General features: G+C 48.1%; 1 protein-coding gene across 1 annotated transcript in view; it reads right to left on the bottom strand.

The window, feature by feature from the left end:
* The window catches only part of Prdm8 (PR/SET domain 8), a 7,472-nt gene extending 6,605 nt beyond the window's left edge, over nucleotides 1-867 (bottom strand). The window contains exon 1 of the mRNA XM_010629887.3: nucleotides 261-867. The gene's annotated coding sequence lies outside the window, so the exon portion shown is untranslated. The remainder of the gene's footprint in view (nucleotides 1-260) is intronic.
* Between the last annotated feature and the right edge of the window lie 7,280 nt (nucleotides 868-8,147).

Consider the following 8,147-nt stretch of genomic DNA (forward strand, 5'->3'; position numbering starts at 1 on the left):
GGGCTCGGGAAGCGGCCCCCGCAGCCGCTCCAAGCAGGCATTGTCTGGCTGCCGCGAGCCCTGCCCCGGGCTTCTCGGGGCGAGTGCGCCCTACGCGCTCCTCCCTTTGTATACTCTTCTGGGCAGAAGAGGTCCCCTTACCGCTCATTTCCCCGGCCTCTGAATGGTGAGGGAACTGGGCACAACATTTTCCAATCTTCCCATCAGACCTACCTTCCTCCCATCCCCCTCCCACTGTAAAGCAGATACAGCGGACTTACCCGGAATAAGGTCGGGATCCTCTCGCCCAAATAGGGCCACCTGGAGCGGGGAAGCTGCGGTCGAGAGTCTCTTTTTGCCTATTGTATCAGTGTATTACCATGTCAAGGGGTATTGCGGTCCTGTAAGCTCTGCTTAAAGACAGAATATAGAGATGGAGATGCGGGGGGAGGACAATGTGGGGAGAGTAAGGAGGGAGGGAGAGAAGAGAGGAGAGGGAGAGAGAGAGAGAGAGAGAGAGAGAGAGAGAGAGAGAGGTACAGATGGACCCGACGCAGTGACTGACTGGCACGCAGACACACACTTTTTGTTTGCTGCACATAATCTGCCCAATGACGCGTGACAGCCCAAGTCCCCTCCCTTTAACTCTTTGCTGGGCCGGGCGCTCCCTCCGGCACCGCCGGCCTCCAAGTCTTCTCCCCGGCCTGCTGGCGCCCCAGAGCCCAGCGCCTTTCCCCTCGGGCGACGCCTCTCCAAGTGCTACCCGGTCCACCTCCTCCCCAGACTGGGACCGCCAGGCGGAGAAAATCCGTTTCGGGATCGGAAAGGAAGGGACCAAGAGGACTGGAGGCGGCCCCTTCCCGTTTTCATAGGCACTTGGAAGACCTAGAACAGAGCTGGACACGTAGCAACCCGCGCTTAACCCCATTTCTGCTGCCACAGTGGGGTGCCTGGCAGCCCCAGGCGCTCTCGGGCCTCCGAGTCACTGCTGATTGGCGGAGCCAGTTGACTTGGTGACTAGTAGATGGGCTCCAGGGTCTCTCCCTGCGCGCCCACACTACAAGCCCTCCCGTGCAAAATCCTGGAAGGATGCGCTTTGGCAAGAACTTTGCTTAGCCTTCGTTTGGTGACGAGATGGGGTAAGGGGACAAAGTGGGTCTTGCCAGACCTGGGAAGGAACGGGACTTGAACGGGTCCTCCTCACTCCCCAGCACAAGGGTACTTGCCTGCTGGGCCTGGAGGGGGCGAGAGGAGGTTGGTGAGAAGAGCCCAACTTACTGACCCTCTCGGTCAGCCTCTGTATTTCGAGTTCTGTGTCCCCCAGGGATCTCCTAACAGGGGCGGCCAACACCATAATACCTGAGAGTTGGGAGGGGAATGATTCAAAGTAAAAGTTATTACGGAGATGGGCTCCGGAGAGTTAGTTGTTCACGTCCGAGGGCTTAGGGGTGGGTAGGGTGGAGATGAGGCTTCTCTGGGGGGGGGCAATTTACAAGTTCAGCCACTTGCAGGCTGGTCCTGGCCCTTCCACTGCACTGGATGCTAATGAAGTGTTGTGTTTAACGGCCTGGAAGGGGGCCTCGGACTACTGGGGCCACAGTTTCGCTGGGGCTCTTGGGGCTCTTTTTCACTGTTCAGCTCTTCTCCTAAAGGAAGAAAGGCCTCGGAGTGAGAGAGAGAGGCGGTCCCTCATTTCCCTCCCTCCTGCCTGCGCTCCCACACACTGAAGTGGGCAATCTGTCAGCTTTAGGATAAATTGGATTGTGGAGCCAGCTAAAGGACAAGAGGCAGAACTAGGACTTCAGGAGGGAGCAATCTCTCTCTTTCCCCCAGAGTTGAAATAAGGTGACTTATTGGGAGTTGGCTAAGAGCAGCTTAGTGTGTTAGTTGGATCCCCTGAAAAATCAGAGACCTCTCTCTCTCTGGAACCCAGAGGGCCATCAAGGCATTGAATTACTTTTCTTGCAGCTTCTGGCCACTCCAGGAGGCCAGAGAAGGAAGACTGCAGAGCAGAAATGAAGCTTGAGGGAACGTCTCACTGCATGCACTTCCTTGGGATCTCTCCCATGCTACCCCCTCTCTGTCCCTCTCCCTCCTCCTCTTCCTCCCTTCTTTGCTCCCTCTTTCTCTTCCAGCCTTCTCTTTTCTGGCCATCACCCCCCACAAGTACCCAGTACTTCAGATTAGACAGAATCTCTATCTAGGATGAAGGTGGGGCACCAGGCCCAGAGGGCTACAGAAGTTCCGTTCATTGGGAGAAAGGGCAGAATTCTCCAATAACCTCTACATTAGTTACTGACTTTTCATAGAAAGCCTCTGGAACTGCAGTTTTCTTTCATCTTAAGGTATCATTTCTTTTATACAAATATGTGCAGTTTTAAATAGCTTAGCTGAGTGATTCCTAATGAACAAGTCTCCACGTAATGAAGGCTCTCATATGGCCCTGTAAGATTCTGCAGCTGGGCCTAGGTACCAATTGTTTCCTGACTGGCAGCTCCATCAAATATCAGATTTATTCTCTCTGTCTGTCTGCACCCCCCCACACACACACAGAGGAAAGCATACCCCTACACACCCCAGTTCTTTAAAGAAGGGCCAGAGAATTAGAAATGTTGAAAGATTAAGAAAACCCCAAGATTGAAGAATAGTTATGTAAGGGAATTAAGAGAAAAGAAGCAAAGAAAGGGTAGGAGAGGCCCAGATGTAAACAACAGCATCTCAACATAGGCGAGTACGTAGAAGAGAGTTGTGGTTGAATAGAAGCTACAGTCTGGTACATGCACCAGTGTAGCCAGGTGGTGGGGGGAGAGTGAGTTCACAAACTTAATTCCAGCAGTCTGCTAAGTAGAACACTCCTTGGGGCCTGTTTTGTCTATCACTTAGAGAACACAGAGTTGTCTTTCCCAGAAAAAGTCATCTGTCCATGCAAGCCACTATTAACAACCCTCTTGCACACTGTGAATCTACAAGCACCCAGATGGTGGGCACTCAGAAAACAAACTCTCAGTGGATATATTTTATGAGCCTGGCTTCCCCCCCACCAAGTATAGAGGGTGTCTCCCGTAAGGTACAGAAATCTAGTCTCAGAGTTTATAAATAAAGACTATTTCTGCTACTTAAATTGGGGGTGGGAAAGCTTTCCAAAGTCGGGCTAGACAACAGCTATATTCCATAGTCATCAGAGAGAGGAAAGGTTGACTGAGAATCTGCCCATCACGTGTTTCACCTCAGTAGCACTTTTTTTTGTCCTCTAATTAGATTTCTCCTCCTGCATCTTCATTTTATGAGCCAAATGACTGAAATTTTAAAATAGGAGTAGGATTAAGTTGAAGTTCCTACTTGAAGGCTTTTCTAGTAAATTAAGTGGTACCTATTTTACTTGGTAATATAAATGTCCTAAATGACAATCATTAATAGGAGATAAAGAAAATTTGCAAATTATTTTTATTTCTCTTTAAATTTCCTGGCTAAAATGGTGCATAAACTACTTTGCTGGAATTCTCTGACTCCAAATGAAGGGTTGAGGCATTTATTTGGCCTCCTACAGTACTATAAAAATATCCCCCAGTCAATAGTTCTATGTCATTGACATGGAACAATGGGTTTATGCATATTTTTGGAGATCTCTTCCCTGATATTTTATTTCCAATTAAGTGATTAGAAGATGAAGAGTGAGGAGCTCACCTGGTTGTGTCTTAACAAGACTCTTCACTGCTACAACAAAATTTGTGTGCAGAAAACTGCAGGCTTGTTTCCAGTCTTGAGAAAAGACTCCTGAGGTGTACCCTGTATGGGGGAGCTCAAAAGGAAACCTGATTCTGAGTATTAGAATGAGCAATGTCTTTTCTCTTCCAAGGTTGAGAAATGGAGTCTTAAATATCTTAACTTCTATAATAGGAGGCAGGTAAGAATAGCTTCCAATAACTGCTTGCTTAACGATGATTACCCTAGAAGAATGAAAACTCATTGTTTTTCTTTTTCTATTTCTTTCTAGGTTCTAGTTCATCCTTCTCTCGTTCTATTTCCAAAGCAACACACCAGCAACAGCTTGGTGTCAAGAAAGTGGCAATTCGTGGTGGAAGGAAAACTACACTAGAAGACAAGAGGATGCCAAGGAAGCAGAGAGTGGCTGCTCTTTCCTAGCCCTTTTGATTTCCCACAGGGAGGTCTGTGGAAGGGATTGTAACGGACTAGGGAGGCAGAGAATGGAGCTCCAAGGGGAAGCCTTGCCTCACCTAACCTCTCCATCCAGGATAAGGAACTCGTCCTAAAATTGGCTGATTACTTGTACATGAAGGAGAAACCAGAAATGATAGTTTGATGGGTTGGGGAAACACCAGTTCTGTGCAGAAATGTGCAGGGGGTTTATTATTTCCTGTCACTTTGTCTTTTATCAGGAAAATGATACTTGGTGTGTTCAAAAAGAGCAATTGGGAGGTTATCTTTACTGATATTTGTTTGTTTATATATCTTGGTGAATCAAGAATAGGCAGACTTGCTGAGCTGAATAGAGGTTTACAGGGGTTGGGGAGCACTTTGTTTTTTATAAGTGTACATGACAAGCTCACTTTGGATCTGTTCCTCACCTTACCTATTACTCTTGGTTCACTAGGCGACAAAAGAATGCATATTTTCCAAGATGGCTCTGGGAGAGCTACCTAATTAGATCCTTATTCAACTCATAAGTTTCTCTCTTCCATACATGATGCCATTTCAATTGCTGCTGCTGCTACTACTACTATTATCATTGCGATTATAATCTACCTTTCTTAAGTTTAAGTCTTTCTCCACTTACACGTCTGTTGAGGTTCAGCTGAGAGCTAGCTAGTCTATGAAAGCTTTGTTATTTTCTTCTGCTATTCTCTCCTGGATCTGAGTTGTAGTGGACAGGCTCAATGGCTTCTGTGTGATGATTTCCAGCAGGGCTAGCAAGCTTCAGCGACCTACTACAGACCTGAATGCAGTGCTTCACACATACTAAATACAGTATCCAATATCCAAAGTCTAAGATCCTGACCTCCTACGTCTTCCTGGCTTTTACATTCCTCCCCAAGTGAATATCTAGAGATCTGGCAATGGCCAGCTATTTTTTCTGTCAAATCCATACATACTAAAATTCTTCCAAGACCTGGACACCATAACCCTTACACAAGTCACAACCAGCCACTGGGAGCCTCCTTGGACTTTGGGCCAGGCTTTCCAAGCAAACTGGGGACCAGAGAGTGTCTAGCAGTCTCAAATAAAATCTTAAGAAGATCGATCATAGGCTATGATCACCAAATTCAGAGGCTCTACATACATCAGATCTCTTAATCCAGCCAGGAGAAAGGGCATCATCGCAAGATTCAGTACCTGGGTTCTATTCCATTTCCTCTCCTTTCAGATCGTAATTCCTGAAATTAAAAGAGAGTCACTGATTGCTACACAGTGTGTAGTTCCTGGGCAGACTTCATAACTGGATTCATCTGATTCCAGCTGACCTTCTGAGAAGACTGTGAGAGACTGGGTTGCTAGGAATGAACAGCCTAAAGCATTGTTTTCCCAGGGAAGGGGTATGGCCACAGGGCAAGCAAGCTCATGCCTTTCCAGCTTGGATTTGGCTACTGTATACTTTCCTGAGGCTTAAGGAGATGGGAATGATATCAATTCCCATAATAATCATAATAATGATGATTCACATTGCTTTGTCAGAGCCCTGGAAATACACAAACATTCTAACTGCTCACCTGTTTATAGCCAATTGAACTTTTTGAGTGAAAACCAACTTCATGATTTCAATTCATACAAATTGCAGGTGTTCCATTATTGAATTTAGTATCAATGGAGAATGTCTTCCTAAACATGTGGAAATCCATTAGAGATTACATTGATTTTCCAAACCACTTAAAACTGCCAAGTCCTAGGCAAGTCTATTTTCAATCCTAATACTTGGAGAGCTAGTCTCCTACAGAATTCAAAGATAAACTTGTCACAAATAATGGTAACATCATAATATCAATAATACTAGATACATAATATGAAGTGGAGAAAAGAACAGATAGGAAGAATTGAAGTTTGCATTTGTTTTCTTGAACTTGTTGAGTGAAAGGCTTCTTTTTTTGATAATCTCTGCAAGTCAAAATATTTATAATATTCTCTAATGTAATAATTTTCATTTTAAAAATGAGCAATATCCAGAACTGCCCAATAAAGAGTTTTTCAATCTTTAAAAATAAGCATATTGAATATAACTATCTGGACATTCAGATTTCCTAGGCCTAGAGTTCCATTTAAGTCTGAACAACTTTATACTTGATCAGACATGTGTGTGCGTGTGTGTGTGTGTGTGTGTGTGTGTGTGCGCGCGCGTAAGACAGTGAGGATGAATGTTTTCCAAAGTTGTAAGTTTTTTTTTTAAAGGTTTAGGACTGTCATTTTTCTCATCCATGAAGTAGCTAGTGCTTTGTTTTGTGTGTTTTCACATAAGATGATTTTGAAATTGTGTGACCTCATATAGTGGGGTAACTGGTCCTGGACATATGGGTGGAGTTACAGAGGGGATCTTTCCTGAGTGTGGCTGTGTGTCTAATCCCTTGTGTGGGGGAAATCAGATACCCTAGAGCATTATTGACATTCTAGAGTTCTTCTATGGCCCTAGAAAGTTCACGTTTCTGGAAAAGTGAGGTTCCCCTGAACTTATAAAAATATTCTGGAGAAAGCCAATGCCCACAGTGCACAGTGGGGTTCCTTCTTCGGTGTCAGCTGCTTACCTCCAAAGATTACCTCCCGGATGCTAAGTGTGAGGCCAAAGTTTGGATCACAAGGCTATGTACTGAAGTGCCTGGATTCAGGCTAGACTGGGACAGTTTCTGATGCCTGGCTTCCTGAGCCCATGTCTCTGGAAAAAGCACAGTGATAGAGCTAAAGGGGCAAAGAAGGCCAAAGGAGGGCTTCAAGGTGGGCAAAATGGCCTGAGAGAGACACTAAATGCCACAGAAAGACCGAGAAGGGCCCAAGCTGCTGCTGCATCTGCACTGCTTCATTCAGACCCTTGTCACCCGCTGGGCCCAGCAGGATGAAACACTTCACCGGGACCCGGAGGGTTCGAAGGTAGAGGCGAGCACAAGCCGGAAATGGGGCAGGAAGAGGCCTGTGGTCTGCTCGGGGCGCTCTAGGGGCACCTGTTAAAGAAAGTAGGGAGGAAGAGCACCGCCCTGGAACTACTTCCTCCTTCTTCAGCCTCCTAATCTCCTACCAACACTTGCCTCCAGCTAGGCAATCCCTTTCTGTAAGGAAAGGTGATCCAGGTCAGGCTCTGCGAGAACGAGAAAACTTCCTTTACCAGCACCACCCTCCACCTGCCCGGGCGCACCACGACCTCGCTCCGGCACCACGACTTACTCATAGGGTCGGAGACGGAGATCCCGACTCTCACTCCCTGTGCTGCCCGAGACCCAGCTCAGCCTCGGTGTCGCTCCAGCTGAACTCAAGCTGGCGAGAGCGGCCTGCAGGACCTCGGCGAGGACTCGCCGGAACGGGGACGAGAGAGCTCTGGAAAGCGGCTGAGAGCAGATGGCGAGGGATTACGTCCAAGAGCCGCACTGGTTTCATTTCAGTCTTGGACCTCGCAGAGAAAGCTCGTGCCTACATTAGGAAACGTTCTCCTCAGAGTCTAGATCAGTGACCCCAGGAGACCGACCCGAAGCTCGGACTCAGGGTCCCCACCACTACCCCAGCTTTCTCCCGGCCCTGTAGGGACGTTAACCTGTGTGAACTTCAGGCCTCGCTCCGCGAACCTATGGTGGTCCGGGAGCCCCATAGTCACCGCGAGGGCTGGGCTGCTGCTCCGCAGGACCCGAGAGCCGGGCCAGGCGCGGAGTAAATGCCCGCCACAGTGCCGCCTTTGTTACTAACGCCGCCTATGGGCCTCGCCAGAAAGCTGGGGGCGCCTGTCACTCGCACTTCCGAAGTGGCTCAGGGAAGGCCGAGGATTGCTCGAGGTTCCTGGGAAGATCAGGTGGAGGCACCACCGCAGAAAGCGGGTAGAAGTCTGCCAAGGGCCCTGGAGTTCCAGCCCAGGGGAGCCCTCCTTCCCCTCCCCCGGCCTCCTCTCGACGGGACGGGGCTGGTTTTGGGCCGGAGGCCTGGCAGCGTGGCCCGAGAAGGGACTCTACCCTTGTCCCACCCTA

Source organism: Fukomys damarensis, unplaced genomic scaffold (genome assembly GCF_012274545.1).
Source record: "Fukomys damarensis isolate Sample0158 unplaced genomic scaffold, DMR_v1.0_HiC HiC_scaffold_32, whole genome shotgun sequence".
Classification (NCBI taxonomy): Eukaryota; Metazoa; Chordata; class Mammalia; order Rodentia; family Bathyergidae; genus Fukomys; species Fukomys damarensis.